Source organism: Triturus cristatus, chromosome 3_2, assembly GCF_964204655.1.
Source record: "Triturus cristatus chromosome 3_2, aTriCri1.1, whole genome shotgun sequence".
Taxonomy (NCBI): Eukaryota; Metazoa; Chordata; class Amphibia; order Caudata; family Salamandridae; genus Triturus; species Triturus cristatus.
The window spans coordinates 737,605,226-737,620,738 of NC_140584.1; the positions used below are offsets into that span (position 1 = coordinate 737,605,226).

The 15,513-nt window shown below is 50.8% G+C and overlaps 1 protein-coding gene across 2 annotated transcripts in view; it reads right to left on the minus strand.

The window, feature by feature from the left end:
• Positions 1–736, minus strand: part of NAB1 (NGFI-A binding protein 1) — a 136,937-nt gene extending 136,201 nt beyond the window's left edge. Inside the window, exon 1 of one of the 2 annotated variants that reach the window (XM_085648794.1) lies at positions 294–736. The gene's annotated coding sequence lies outside the window, so the exon portion shown is untranslated. The remainder of the gene's footprint in view (positions 1–293) is intronic. The other variant, XM_085648795.1, reaches the window with a different exon arrangement.
• Positions 737–15,513: the final 14,777 nt, after the last annotated feature.

Sequence of the window (15,513 nt, forward strand, 5' to 3'; positions counted from 1 at the left end):
GCAAAGTTCCCTGAGTGTGAGGTGAAGCTTATAGCGTAGGACAGCATATACGTTCACAAAAGGGCAATGCAGTCGCGCGTGAACTGTAGAGTGCACTGTTCTGCAGCCCTGTGAACAATCGGATACCCTGTGATATGCTTGCGTTATGAATATGATGGTGTACAAGATGCCTTGTACGCCTGAATGATGCAATTATAAAAATAAAAGTTTAGAAGTCCCCTAAAGTACTAAGCATGAGTAAGTGCCACTTACCCGAGCTGTGAAGAGGCAAACACTGAGTAAGTGCAACTTACCCCAAGCGGCGGTGGCTGCCTTATTCGTTCACTCAGTGCCAACAGCACCCCCTGACAGCAGGACAGTCACTCTACCCATCTGGTGCCCACAGGGGTGGGCAGTCTGTTAGCGGCCAGGGGTCTCCTGTCCCCTTCTGCCCAGGACCCGCCTGTGCTGGAGCCGGGCAGCCTTTGCAGCTGTGGGTGGGAGTGTGGTAATGCTGGGCGCGGACGGTAGCTTCTCTTCCTCCCTCCTCCTCCGCACCCACCTTCCCCCCTCGCCTCCCTCTCCTCCCTCCTCCCTCTGCCGCTCGGATTGGGATCTTCCGCTCAGAGCTCGGCTGTCTCCCTCCCACCCTCCCACACATAGGCCTGTGACGCAGATCCTGCGTGGGAGGGAGGCTGGGCGTGGGCGACAGGCAGCAGCCTGGAATACCGAGCCCAGCGCTCGCACGCGCACCGGGGAGAGGGAGGGGGCGAAGGAGGGCAGGGCAGGCTACCATAGGGAGGGAGAGTGGTGAGAGTTAAAGGGAAGGATAGGCTACCAAAGGAGGGAGTGGGAGGGGATGAGTGCTGGGAGGACCGGCAACCAGGGGAGGGAGCGTGGGGTGAGAGATTGCAGGTCTTGAGTCTGACAGGCAGGGAATGATAGTAGACGAGAAGGAGGGACGAGCAAGAAGAGCCTGAGGGGAAGGGCAGGAGATGAGAGGGAGAGGAACGGGCAAGATGGGTCTGCATGTTTTGTGTTGCGCTTTGCAACAGGTACATTAATCCTCTGGCCTACTTTCTGATGAGTCAGATCTGTGGCTATGCAAAACATACGTCTCCAGAAAATTCATTAACCACCAGTGTTATCTCACGCGGGTTCAGGCTCTGCATCAAGCAGTGCAGACCAACCTGCTGAGCTTGGCTCTCCTCAGAGAGAGCACTCCGGAGAGGACGTTTTAAAAGCAGAGGGCGAGGGTGGGAGTGGGGATAGGGGGGTCAGTTCACTTAAAACAGACCCATTATGGGTCGCACTTTGACGTTCTAAATTAAAAACAAAGGCCATGCGAACAGCAACACCCCTCGGGGATAGTGTGAATAATGCAAGTTTAGAGCATGATGCCTTCCTCTCGCCTGGCATGAGTCTGTCTCCCTAGTCTTGTCTCTGCTGCTGCCGTCTCTGTGCTGGAGATGGGGGCTAGCCTGGGAGGAGGGGTGCAGACTGAGGAGGACCTGACGCAGACATCGAGGGGGACAGCCCACGCGATGACCTCTGAGTGCCTGACACGATGCGACTCTCAAGTGTGCGCATTAAGAGGGCACCGCCTCACATCAGACACCCACAGCGTCAAATCAAGCCCAAAATGTAGACCCCAGCCAGTGGGTTTCTTTGTGCAGGAAATAGCCCCACCTGGCAACACTGGAAGAAAGATGAGGGTGACACAGATGACGGACTACTACAACAACGAACAGGAAGAATGATGCAAAGGAGTAAAACAGTGACTTGGTGAGAAGAGAGGTGTAAAATAGAGACGGGGAAGTAGGTTAGGAAAGTAACATTAGAAGGAAATAAAGGATGAAGAGTCTCAGGCAGCATGCAGTGAGAGGGAGGAATTGTGGTATGAAATGGCACAGTGGTAAGCTGAAGGAAAGGCTGCAATTAGTGCTGAGTATGGGTAAAGGGAAATGGGAGTGAGAGCTGGGAATGGTAGGAAGGGAAGGCTGGATGAATGGTAGTGTCAGGCATGCCAAGAGGTTCTAGCGAAGAAATGATGAGAGTGTGAAAGAGAAAATAAAGTACAGGAGGGCCAGAGGTGTGTAAGAAGAGTGAAGGTCGGAGAAGGCATTGCGTGCTAGAGCATTGCTCAGCATGTTAGACTCTTGCCAACTGGGCAGTAATATTTGGTTGCTGTCCAAGAGGCTAGTGTTGCTGATAAGTGTTCTATTAAAAATACTCAGGTGGCACAGGGAGTTCCTATTTTTCTAGCAGACGGGGTTTGTAGCATCGTGCTACAAATAATGACAGACGCCCTTTACGATTTCTCAGGAGCTTTATTCTCTACCCCTTATCTCTACCTCGTCCCTATTCTAACTGCCCACTTCTCTCCTCGCTCCTCCTCTTCCCCTCGCCCCAAGGCTCCGCCCCCGCCAGCTACTAGAATGCTCACAACCTTACATCTCCCCCTTTGTTACTAAAGCTTGTGACAGTGCTCACATCTCTTCGATCAACCGTCTCGGTTTTTGAATATCTCTTCTTGGCCGGAGGGACAGGCCTTCAGACACAGTTCCATTGCCGCCCTCAGCGTCCCGTTCCTGACCTATAGGTGTTCGACCATGCCCTTCACAGTGTCCAGTCACAGACGTTGTAGGCCCCAGCGTGAGTGTCTCTTTCATGGTGAGACCGCATCTTTGAAGGTGGGGGGCATTGCGAGTGGTGCGCCTGTTTTCCGACTCAGCCGTCAGCGCGGTACTCGTTCGTCTAGTGACTGTGAGGGGCGTTGCCCGGAACCAACAGTCCGTTTCCTTACTTGGTTCTTGTTTGACCACGACGCAATCCCCTTCCCGAGGCGAGAGAGATCTGGCTCGTCTCTTGTGGTCCGTAGAATTTCTCATGCTCTCCTTGTCAGCGCGATCAGCGTTAGTTACTATTTCTTGGTGAAGATGACCTGATGACACCGGTCTTGATGCCCCCTCCCAAGTGGGTATCCGCGTCCAGATGGGGCGCCCTAACATGAGTGTCGCTGGACATTTGCCTGTCGTGGCATTGGGTGTTGTTCGATATGCTCGAAGCACTTCGTTGAGAGCCATTTGCAAATCTCGTCTATCACAGGTAGCCTGCTGGAGAGTCTCTTTGAGTATGGCCATAAACCTCTCACCAGTGCCATTGGCTTGTGACCACACAGGTGTTATCCGCCGAAGCCGGACACCCACGGATTTCGCAAAGTCGCTGAATTTCCGTCCAGTGAACGATGGGCTATTGTCTGTTTTCAGTTCCTTGGGCACACCCCAGGCTGCAAAGACTTCATCTAGAACCGCAATGGTGGCGGCAGCACTGGTGGACGGCACAAACTGGGCAATGGGAAACCGGGAGTACTCGTCCATTATTACGAGAACATATTTGCCTGATTGCATTGGGCCATAAAAGTCCAGGGCTAGTTCGTGCCACACTCCAGGCGGCGGCGGTGTCATCTGACTCGGGGCCGGAAGATCACCGTGCCCTACTATTGGACACTGTGGATACTCTTTCAGGGTGGCATGAGGGGTGGTCTCCAGGGGGCCCGCAGGCGGTCGCGCTTGATCCTCCCCAAGGTGGACATCTTCCTCCACAACGGACAGTCCAAGTGAGTGTGGTGCCCTGGGGTGTCGCGACTTGTAGTCAGCCACGTTGACTGATTTGCCTGGCTTGTACACGATGTCATTGTCATTGCTGACGCGATAGAGAACTTCCACCAGACGCAGCCGCTCGGCCGTCGGCAGGCTAAGGAGACAGTCAGCCTCCGGCCCTTCTATGACGTGGATCACAGCGGGAACTGACATTGTGTTGTGTCTCAGCGTAGTTGAAAACTTCCCGAGGCAAGGGAGGGGCTTCCTGGACATCCAGGTGTAGACCCGAACAAATGCAGGACTCAGGCGCGGGAGGGGTTTCATTTTTTTGTACTCCGTCACCGGAATGTAATTTAGTGACGCTCCGCTGTCCATCACAAATTTTGTGGCATGTCCACCGACGCTGATGTCCAGTCGGGAATATTTCTTAAGTTGGTCCGGGTCGGCAACCATGCTCGCGTATTCAATTGAATATTCTTGTTCGTCTGATGTCGATCTAGAGTCCCGAGAGGGTGATCTCCTCGACCATCGCGATGTCCGCGACTCCCTGCTGGAGTGCGATGATCTTGATGACGACTTTGGGCGACCATGCACCGCTCGCGCATGTTGCCGGCAAGTGTCACTCCGCGACGTCACGGGCGGTTTCTTTCCTTTCTCGCGGCGATACTCTCCGCACATGGCTTCAAAGTGACTGCTCCGACCACACTTGCGGCACTGCTGGCCCATAGCCGGGCACACTCTGGAGTGTGGGAAGTCGTACCCGCATCTGTAACATTTTTGTGCTGTCGCCTTCTTCACATAATCATGTCGTCTGTTGTTTCTCCCCGAGTCCGGTCGACGGTGCCCAGAATGGCGCCGGCGCGATGATGGCCGATCGTGTCGCCCGCGCTCCCTGGACCCTCGGCGAGGGCGACCGGTTCGCACCTGACATATCTGCTCTCGGCGTTCCGTACGCCCTGCTTCCATGGTCTTGGCCTGCTCCTCGGTCTGGTCATGCACTCTCGTCAGTTCCTCTATTTCGTCTAGGGTGTGACTTTTCTTTAACAATTTTCTTCGGAGGGTCTCAGATTGACAGCCGTCAATGACACGCAGCCGTATGGCATCCTCCGTAGAGAATGCTTCAAAGTTGCAGTGGCGTGCCAACCGTCGTAGTCGGGTTATGTATGTGTTCATCGCTTCATCCTTTACTTGGTGCGCCCGCTGGAACACATACCTCTCGTAGTCTACATTTTTTTTGTGTAAAAATTTCTTATCCAGGGCTTCCCGTACCTTGGCGTACGTCCCTGCATCCGCAGCTGGGATTTCCTTAATTATCTTGCTAATGTCCTTTCCCACGAGGTTTCGAAGCGCAATCAGTTGGTCCTCATCGCCGAGGACCTTGGAACCTTTGATGTAGTCCTCAAAGTCCTCGATCCACTCCTCCCACCGAGGGCCCATGCTGCTACCGACTACAAGCGTCAGGGGCTCCGGAGGGCGCAGATGTGACAGCCCTATGACGATGGGTTTGGCCTCCTGTCGGGTCGGTGATCCTTGATTCGACATTGTGAATCCCGTGCGCTCGGGTCAGTTCACTTCAGTCGGCTTGCGTGCTCGCACCTGCGTTTGTAGCACACTTGTCTCGGGTTTGCTCGTGCTTGTTTGTTTCTTTGTCTTGGCTTTGCTTGTGCTTGTTTGTTTCTTCGTCTTGGCTTTGCTCGTGCTTGTTTGTTCCTTTATCTTGGCTTTGCTCGTGCTTGTTTGTTCCTTTATCTTGGCTTTGCTCGTGCTTGTTTGTTTCTTTATCTTGGCTTTGCTCGTGCTTGTTTGTTCCTTTGGCTTGGCTTTGCTCGTGCTTGTTTGTTCCTTTATCTTGGCTTTGCTTGTGCTTGTTGATGACTTATCCTGGGTATGCTTATGCTTGTTTGTTCTCCCTCAGTGAATCCTAGGCGCCTGACTTCAAGATGGCCGCCAATTCACTTTAATGGGGGGTGTCCCAGGAGGATTGCCTGACTTCAAGATGGCCGCCGTCCCTGCACACACGCGCGAGGCTCTCTCCCGGCTCATTCAGTCTACTACAAGTTGGACTCACCGGCGGGCATCTTCAGGGGTGGCACCCTCCAGTCCCTGCTCATTCACGGCGGCGACAGCTACCAGGTGAGGTCGGGGTGGGCTCCCGCCTTGTTCTGCAGCTTCCCGCTCTTCTTGCGCGCCGACCCTGCCAAAGCTCACGCATCGGGCGTGAGATTAGCCGGCAGCGAGGGATTTTCGGTCTTCGTTTTTCTTTTATTTTTTTTGCGCGCTCAACAGCGCTTACAGGCAGGCTTTTGGAGACAGCGTCTCCAGCGTCAGGCACCTTCTCCTTCACTCTGGGGACACGAGGCGGGGTCGGGGTAGGCTCCCGACTTCCGTAGTCACTGGTGGCATCCAGAGGTGCTCAATCGCCTCAGGCAGGTCCGGTTCTTCACCACGCTCCAGGGCTCTGTAACTGGTGTGGGCTTGCTCATCCCACCCTCGTCGCCAGTTGTAGCATCGTGCTACAAATAATGACAGACGCCCTTTACGATTTCTCAGGAGCTTTATTCTCTACCCCTTATCTCTACCTCGTCCCTATTCTAACTGCCCACTTCTCTCCTCGCTCCTCCTCTTCCCCTCGCCCCAAGGCTCCGCCCCCGCCAGCTACTAGAATGCTCACAACCTTACAGGGTTGATCTATAGGCCTGGCGTGTCACCTATTGTGCCAGTGTTCAAAAACATACCAGGGTTCTCGATACAATAAAGCCACCATTTGGCATGACAGGGTGGCATTTAATAAGGCACAGGATTTACACGTTTATCAGAAAAAAATATATTGATCATTTGTTCAGAATTTGAGATTCTAGAAGGCCCAGGAGCTGTTACTTTAATAGGATTTAAGTAACATCTTCTATTGAAGGTGGTAACTATACTTTTGCTTTAATTTGTCATTTAGAAATAGTGTAAACAAGCTCTAAATGGGAAACAGCCTTTACAATGTGGGAATTAGCTTGCAGTGCCTTTACCATGCAGCTTTTACCATGCAAATTTACCATGCATGCCTTTACCACACATGGTAAGTCGATTTAAGGTAAGTAAACGTGTGTGTGTGTGTGTGTGTGTGTGTATGTATGTATGTATATATATGGCGACAAAGGAGGAATAAAATAATCTGATAGCACAAACTTGGGTCTGTGTCCGTACTTGGATGTATCCTGTTTGCGGCGGAGAAGCAACTAATATATAAATATATATATATATATATATATATATATATTCACTGAAAAAACCATAGGTTTCACACACGTTATAGTTAGGAATTAGCATTTAAAAAACCTTGCAAATTCACTTAAAAAACCATAGGTTTCACACATGTTATAGTTAGCTGGACATTTCACTCGTGAAAAACCATTGAAATTCCCCCGTTATAGTTAGTGCAGGCAACTATAACACACGCGACCGCAATCCTCTGCTGATGACGTCAGATATTACATCACTGTATTTAGACACTTATTTACCCATGTCTTCTTCCATTAATGTTTAGCTATAAATATATTACAAATATTTTTTTTTTCAGAAAGACACATATGTCATCAGTGATGTAATATCTGACGTCATCAGCAGAGGATTGCGGTCGCGTGAGTTATAGTTGCCTGCACTAACTATAACGGGGGAATTTCAATGGTTTTTCACGAGTGAAATGTCCAGCTAACTATAACATGTGTGAAACCTATGGTTTTTTAAGTGAATTTGCAAGGTTTTTGAAATGCTAATTCCTAACTATAACGTGTGTGAAACCTATGTTTTTTTCAGGGAATTTGTACGGTTTTTTAAATGCTAAGTTATGTATTTATTTAATTTTTTTAAAAGTTTTTTTCACCGTACGTGTACCGTACGCGCAAGGTGCGCTTCGCGCCCCGTGCGCGCGCTGTGGGCGCTTGGTGCGCTTCGCGCACAAAGCGCCCACGATGCGTTGTTCGTGCCGTGTGCGTACGGTGCGCGCACCCCACGATTTTTCGCAAAAAAAAAATTTTTTTTTTTTACCCTTGGGGGTCCTTCAGTGACCCCCTGATAAAGGCTAGGGGGTCAGGACCTGTCCATCCTGCCCCCTTCTCACGTTTTCCCCCTTTGTTTTTCATTGCCTCAGACTGCGAGAGACAAAATGGCGGCCGACACTTCCTGATTTCGACCGATTCGAATGTTTACTGACATCTAACAACCAATCAGAATTGCGCTCGCGCACGTCACCGTGCGCGTACGGTATGTTTACCGTACGCGCACGGTGCGCGCTTATAGATATATATATGCTTTTAACTGCAATTTTTTCAGGAACTAATGAACAGATTTACACCAGACCTGCAAAAGGCACATCCCTGAACTGAGGACTACCTCTCTGCCAAATTTCAAGTAATTCTGTTCAGCCGTTCGGGCTGTAGCTTGGACTAAAGGTCCTATGGAAAAATGCATGGGGAAAATGCGTTTTGGGACCCCCCCTTTTTCTCAGCCCCCGCTTGATGAATCCCCCCGAGACTTTCAGGGAAGGAGCGGAGTGGAGCGCCCCACCTATTTTGAAAATTTCGCGAGGATTCGTCAATCGGCGCCAAAGTTATTCCAAATAGAATGTTGCGGATTTCCTATGGAAACACGGTCCTAACTATAACTATCTACTGGCGACCGCCAGTAGATAATATATAAGTATATATATATATATATATATATATATATATATATATATATATATATCCAACAAGGTTACCCATTTGAAGACGCCACACACGGGGGAGCATTTCTCCTTCTTTATTAAGGATCGCAGGTAAGTTTACAATGCACCTCGCACTCAGAAGTATAAGGCCTGACGAGTTTCGAACGTGAATCGTTCTTGTTCACAGGCACCATGTAACCGCAACCAGCAGCCGCGTTGTTTTAAATGTTCGTTTTAAAATATAAGTCCTGCCCCAGTGGGCGTCAGCACCACAGTGCTTCTGGTACTTGCAGTTTATAAAACAAAGATCTTCTCCAGTGAGCGCTGTTGGTTATGGCGAATAAAACAATATTTCCCCAGTGGGTTTGAGATGGGATGCAAGAGGAGACTTCCTGTTTTTACAAGTCCTTAAAAGCGGTTTCTACCGTTCCAAATGCGTGACCTCAGTGGGTCACTGCTAGGATCCGCTGCAGCAGTGGGGCATCTTCGCAACCGGGCCGGCCGCCACTAAATCCATCCAACAAGGTTATCCATTTGAAGACGCCACACACTGGGGAGCATTTCTCCTTCTTTATTAAGGATCGCAGGTAAGTTTCCAATGCACCTCGCACTCAGAAGTGAAAGGCCTGAAGCGTTTAGAACGTGAATCGTTCTTGTTCACAGGCACCATGTAACCGCAACCAGCAGCCGTGTTGTTTTAAATGTCCGCTTCGAAATATAAGTCCTGCCCCAGTGGGCGGTAGCACCACAGTGCTTCTGGTACTTACAGTTTATAAAACAACGATCTTCTGCGATGAGAGCTGTTGGTTATGGCGAATAAAACAATATTTCCCCAGTGGGTCGCCAGTAGGTAGTTATAGCTAGGATCTTGTTTCTATTCACAACACGCTTTTGCCAATATCTTTGGCGCCACTTGACGAATCTTCGCGAAATTTTCAAAACCAATGGTTCACTCAGGTCAGTTTCTGTCTTGAAAGTTTCCCAAAACACGTTTTCTCCATGTTAATTTCCATAGGACACTGCTACAGTCCGAACTGCTGAACGGAATTATACCAAATTTGGCAAAAAAGGTAGCTCTTGGTTCAGAAAGCGCCCTTTTTTTTAAATGGTGTAAATCGGTTTGGTAGTTCCCGAGAAATTCAAAAATAAAAATATCGATATCTGAGGCCTGAGGAGGATGTGCGAACCCTCCCGAGCACAAGCTTAATGATTCTGATTGGCTGTCAACACTCCAAACCAGGAAGTGTTGGCAGCCATCTTGTGACTCGGTAAAACCAAGTCACAAGAAAACAGTAAAAAAAAGGGGAAAAAACAAGAAAAGGGGGCAGGTTGGAAACACCCTGACCCCCTAGACCTGCTCAGTGGGTCCCACAAGGACCCCCAGGGCCCAAAAAAGTCCCGGGTCCCGGGGGCAATGGGCAAATTATATGCAGGAGCCTACGGGGAGCCCCGGGGACCGCCACCTCCTCGGGGATTTATTTATTATGCGCGGGGTACTCGCGGCCCGCTTCAAGTTTGCTGGGAGGGGGGCCGCGCGGCCCCCCTCCTGGAGCCCTCAATGTCCCTGGTGACCACCACTCACTCCCAGGGTAAAATTGGCCTGGGGAGGGGGGGCTGCACGGCCCCTCCCCTTTAAAAAAAATAAAATAAAAAGGCCTAGTCCCGGGGGATGGGGTATCCGGGGACTTAATTGGCCCCAGGAGGGGGCGCACGGCCCCCTTCCTTTTCATTGAAAAAAAAATGTCTCAGGCCCCGTGGGATGGGGTCCCTGGGGCCCAAAAGGGTTAAGGGAAGGGGGGACACAGCTTCCCTTCATAAAATAAGAAAGAAAGAAAGAAACCGGCAAATCGTGGGTGGCCCGGCCCCTCCCTGCACCACTCTGCAAACGCTCCTCTTGGCTCGTTCTGGGCTGGGGGATTAAGTTCCCTTCTATTCTTAGGGGCCAACTAGCCCACCAGGTACCTCCAGTAAGCTCCACACAGTGGGATTGCTGAGAGGTGGGCAGAGGCCACGACCCTTTTTGCACCACTCTGCAAACACGCCTCTTGCCACAAGTTGCGTTTGCAGAGTGGTGTAAAAAGGGGCGTGGCCTCTGACCACTCTCAGCAATCCAGCTGTCTGGGGCTTACTGGAGGTAACAGGAGGGCTAGTTGGCCCCCAGGGACCCTGAGGAGGCAAGGGGATTTCATCCCCAAGAACGCACCAGGAGGCGTGTTTGCAGAGTGGTGGAAAAAGGGTGTGTGGCCTGTGTCCACTTGTTAGCACTCCCACTGTGTGGGGGCGTACTGGAGGTAACAGGTAGGCTAGTTGGCTCCTAAGGACTTCCAGCAGCGAAGGGGACTTCAATCCCCTTCCAAGAGCATGCCAGGGAGCGCGTTTGTAGAGTGGTGGGCAAAGGGGGCGTGGCCTGCTATGAGAATTTAGCAAGCCTGCAAGCCTGCTGTGTGGGACTTACTGTAGGTAATAGGAGGGGTAGTTGGACCCCAAGGATGTCCTTGGGGCCAACTACCTATCCTCCTGTGACCTCCAGTAAGTCCCACACAGTGGGATTGCTAAGAGTTTTTTGGAGGCCATGCCCCCCTTAGTCTACCACTCTGCAAACGCACCTCCTGGCACACTACTGGTTGGGGGATGAAGTCCACTTTACTCCTGAAGGACTTTGGGTGACAAGAAGACCTCCTCGTACCTCCTGTAAGTCCTACACAGCGTAATTCCTGAGCACTGGTCAGAGGCCCAGCCCCTTTTCTCCACCACTCGCAAACGCGACTACTAGTTAAACATGGATTTGCAATGCAATAGGTCTTGCACTTGTGAGAGTTAGTGCTAGTGGCATTGTAAATGTAAAATATTTTTACTAATGTTTTTGGGAGTAGAGTGGGTGTACGTTGTGTGTAGTGGAATTATGTGGTATGTTGTGCAGTAAAATTATGTGGATAGAAAGTATGTGGTATTTAGTGTATAGGAATTATGTGGAGTGGGATTATGTGTTATGGAGAGTAATTATGTGGTATTGTATTCTGTGTTGTAGAGTGGTAACCTCAGGGTTAGACTTCCTCGTTTCCATTGAAGCTAAACTATCAATCAATCAAGGAATTTGTAGAGCGCACTACTCACCCGTGAGGGTCTCAAGGCGCTGGGGAGGTGCTGCTACTGCTCGAACAGCCAGGTCTTGAGTTGCCCCCTGAAGGTTAGTAGGTCTTGGGTCTGCCGTAGGAGGATGGGGAGGGTGTTCCAGGTGTTGGCTGTGAGGTAGGAGAACGATCTGCCACCGGAGGTCGCTCTTCGGATGCGGCGGATGGTGGCGAGGTCGCGGTCGGCGGAGCGGATCTGGCGGTTTGGGGTGCAGAAGGTGAGTCGTCTGTTGAGGTATGCTGGTCCGGTGTCATGGAGTGTCTTTTGTGCGTGGGTGAGGAGCTTGAAGGTGACCCTCTTGTTGATGGGCAGCCAGTGCAGGTCTCTCAGGTGGGGTGTGAAGGCTGTGTCGAGGGATGTCGAGGATCAGGCGGGCTGAGGCATTCTGTATACGTTGCAGTCATTTCAGCAGTTTGGCCGGGGCTCCCGCGAAGAGGGCGTTTCCGTAGTCCAGCCTGCTGCTGACGAGGGCCTGTGTGACCGTTTTTCTTTCGTCGGTGGGGATCCACCTGTAGATCCTGCGGAGCATGCGAAGGGTGTTGAAGCAGGAGGATGAGATGGTGTTGACTTGCTTGGTCATGGAGAGTGTTGAGTCGAGGATGAACCCCAGGTTGCGTGCGTGGTCGGTGGGCGTTGGTGCTGCTCCCGGGGCGGTCGGCCACCAGGAGTCGAACCAGGCTGAGGGGGTGGAGCCGAGGATGAGGACCTCCTTCTTGTCCGAGTTCAGCTTCAGACGGCTGTTCTTCATCCATTCGTCGACGGATTTCATTCCTTCGTGGAGGTTGGTCTTGGCGGTGAGGGGGTCCTTGGTCAGGGAGAGGATCAGCTGTAGACTCAATGAGACACAAAAAAAGAAGGAACCACTGTGGAGCACTTCTGGACCTAGTTGGAGGTATGAGCGTAGCCACTGAAATGATGTGACTGTTCAGCTGCACCAATTTTTATATAATTAAACATTTTCTGCATTTGCCAAATGTGGGTGTTAAATTGGTACTAATAGTGCACAAACCTTTCTTACTTCTTTCTGTGCCTCTTGCCTCTTTCTGCATTTCAATTGCTTCTTTCTGCATCTTTTTTCCTCTTTCTGCACCTCAGTCTCTTCTTTTAGCAATTATATTGCCTCTTTCTGTACCTCTCTTGCCTCTTTCTGCACCTCTCTTGCCCCTTTCTGCTTCTCTCTTGCCTCTTTGTGTTTGTGCATTCTCTTGCCTGTTTCTACACTTCAAGTGTACCTCCCGTGGCTCTTTCTGCACCACACTTGCTTCTTTCTGCACCTCATTCTCTCCCTTCTGCACCTCTATTGCCTCTTTCTGCACTTCTCTTGCCTCTTTCTGCACTTCTCTTGCCTCTTTCGGAACCTCACTATCTTCTCTTTGCACCTCTTGTGCCTCTTTCTGCACCTCACTTGCTTCTTTCTGCATCTCTCTTGCCTCTTTCTGCACCTCTATTGCATCTTTCTGCTACTCTGTTGCTTCTTTCTGCACTTCTATTGCCTTTTTCTGTACTTTTTTTGTCTCTTTCAGCACCTCTGTTGCTTCTTTATGCACTTTTCTTCCTTCTTTCTGCATCCCTCTTGCCTCTTTCTGTACCCCTTGTGAGAAGTTTGCCTGGTATATGCTGTCCACTAGTTATAGTGGGCACCTTGCACCAGTCCACACAACCCCTTATTGATGATAGGTTAAAGACAGCCTTTATTGAAAGCTATCCTAGTGGTAGCTATGGAGAGCAGCCTTCAGGCTAAGTCCTGAAGGAATGTAAAGCAGCTTGTTGTACCAGTCTATAATCTCTTGAATGGCCGAATGAAAGGGAACCACACCAGGTATATATATAAAATATACGTATTTATTACTAAACACCCCCCCCCCCAGTCTTAAGTTACCCTTCAAATATTATAGTAAAATTGCACAAATACACGTTAGGCCCTAGGGGCGAACCAAACCATATATTAAAATAGTGGTATAAGAACTACGACTTAACTAGACACAAGGCCTAGAGCCTGTAGAATCGCTGGGACCCCAAGGAACCACCCAGGGGACCCACGGGGGCCGTGTGCAGTGTGAGAACACAGCCACGAGCTGCCGTTAGCTTCTATGGAGAAAGTCGCGGTTAGATTTTTAAAGATTAGGGACACTTAGAAATGGACTAGGACCAAACCCTCTTGGACCTAGGCAGTTCTGGGGTCAATACCCACGGGAACACCGGAGTACTCGAGTTACCTCACCCAGGGAAGCCGGGTGCATAGGTGTCAAATGATGTCGGGTTGCGTTCTCGTTTTCAATGGAAGCTGGCGAAGAAGTGCTGCTGCTGGGAAGATGCGAAGTGTCCGAAGAGATCCAAGCCTGGATTGAAGATGTGAAGACCATGAAAGCAGAGGGGAGAGAGTCTGGATCACTTGCCACTGACCAGGGGCACGATAGACGAATGCCCACCGATGTCGCGTGTTTCAGGTGAAGAAGGTGAAGCTTGCCTCTTCAGCCATGAGGACCAGGAGGCGTCGAGGAAAACCAGGAGCTGGATTTGAGCTGCCTCACAAAGGATGTCGAGTGCTGCGGCATCGGTGCCCGGATTGGACCCAGCAAGCCTTGGCAACAGCAACCCACGCAGAAAGGAGAAAGATGCTTCGGTGCAGACCAGCAAGGTCTGAGGGACTCCACCAGCAAGGAGGAGTGAGGGCACGTCTGGAGCAACCAGGGAAGCCCAAAGAAAGTCAGAGTTACCTTCACAGGGACCCACCAGTCGCCGGACCAGGGATCGCAAAGGGATCTCGAGAGGAATCACAAAATGGTGGCCCACGGGTCACTCGGGGTGACTAGGCCGATAATCTTCGGTAGATTTTCTGCTCGGGGTGTGGGCTATAAGTAACCCAATGCACAGCCTCAGGGGATGTCGAGATGCTGATGCACTTGCAAATGTGCACGGTGTCCAGGGTTCCGGTTCCACGTTACTCACAAGGGCTGCAGGTCTCAGCTTTGCTGGGGACTTGGGACGGCCTCTGAGAAGTCTGGAAATCCTCTTCCTGGGCTGCAGATACTTTGGGGTCCGTCGGGAGCTTTCGAGATGCAGACCGGCAATTGCTTCGTTGGTGCCTGCCAAGCAGGGGAGTCACTCCTTGACCTCCTGTCTGCCCTGTCAACATATGGTTTTAGTCTGTTGACATGAAGTACCCTGTGGGGACTCCTAGGGGTTTCAAGGTCTACCAAGTAGGTGACCTCCCCTTTCTGCTCAACAATTGTATGGGGGCCACTCCATTTGTCCTGGAGGGCTAATGGGGCCACAGGCTCCAAGACCCACACTTTCTGTCCTGGCTGGTAGACAGTCAGTACAGCCTTTTGGTCATGCCAGGCTTTTTGTAATTCCTGGCTAGCCTCAAGGTTTTTGGTTGCCTTTTTCATGTATTCAGCCATCCTGGAGCAGAAACCAAGTATAGAGTCCACTATGTCCTGTTTGGGGGGCTTGAGAGCTAACTCCCATCCTTCCTTAACCAGACACAATGGACCCCTGACAGGGTGACCAAACAATGGTTCATAAGGGCTGTAACCACCCCCCTCTTGAGGCACCTCCCTGGATGCAAATAAAAGGCAGGGCAAGAGTATGTCCCATCTTCGCCTAAGCTTTTCTGGGAGTCCTTTAATCATGCCCTTTAAGGTTTTGTTGAACCTTTCAACAAAACCATTGCATTGAGGGTGATAGGGTGTGTTGAACTTGTAGTTCACTCCACACTCCTCCCACATAGCAGTCAAGTAACTAGACATGAAGTTTGCATCCCTGTCAGATACTACCTCCTTAGGAAAGCCTACTCTTGAGAATACACCCAAGAGAGCTCTTGCCATCACAGTGGTGTAGTGGTCCTTAGGGGAATTGCTTCTGGGTACCTGGTGGCATGATCCACCACCACCAGTATAAACCTGTGCCCAGATGCTGTCTGAGGATCCATGGGACCAACAATGTCAATCCCCACCCTCTCAAAGGGAACCCCCACCACAGGTAGTGGTATCAGGGGTGCCTTTGTGGTTCCACCTGCCTTGCCACTGGCTTGGCAGGTCACACAGGAGCGACAACACTCCTTAGTGTCTTCAGACATGTGGGGCCAGTGAAAGTGAGTGACAA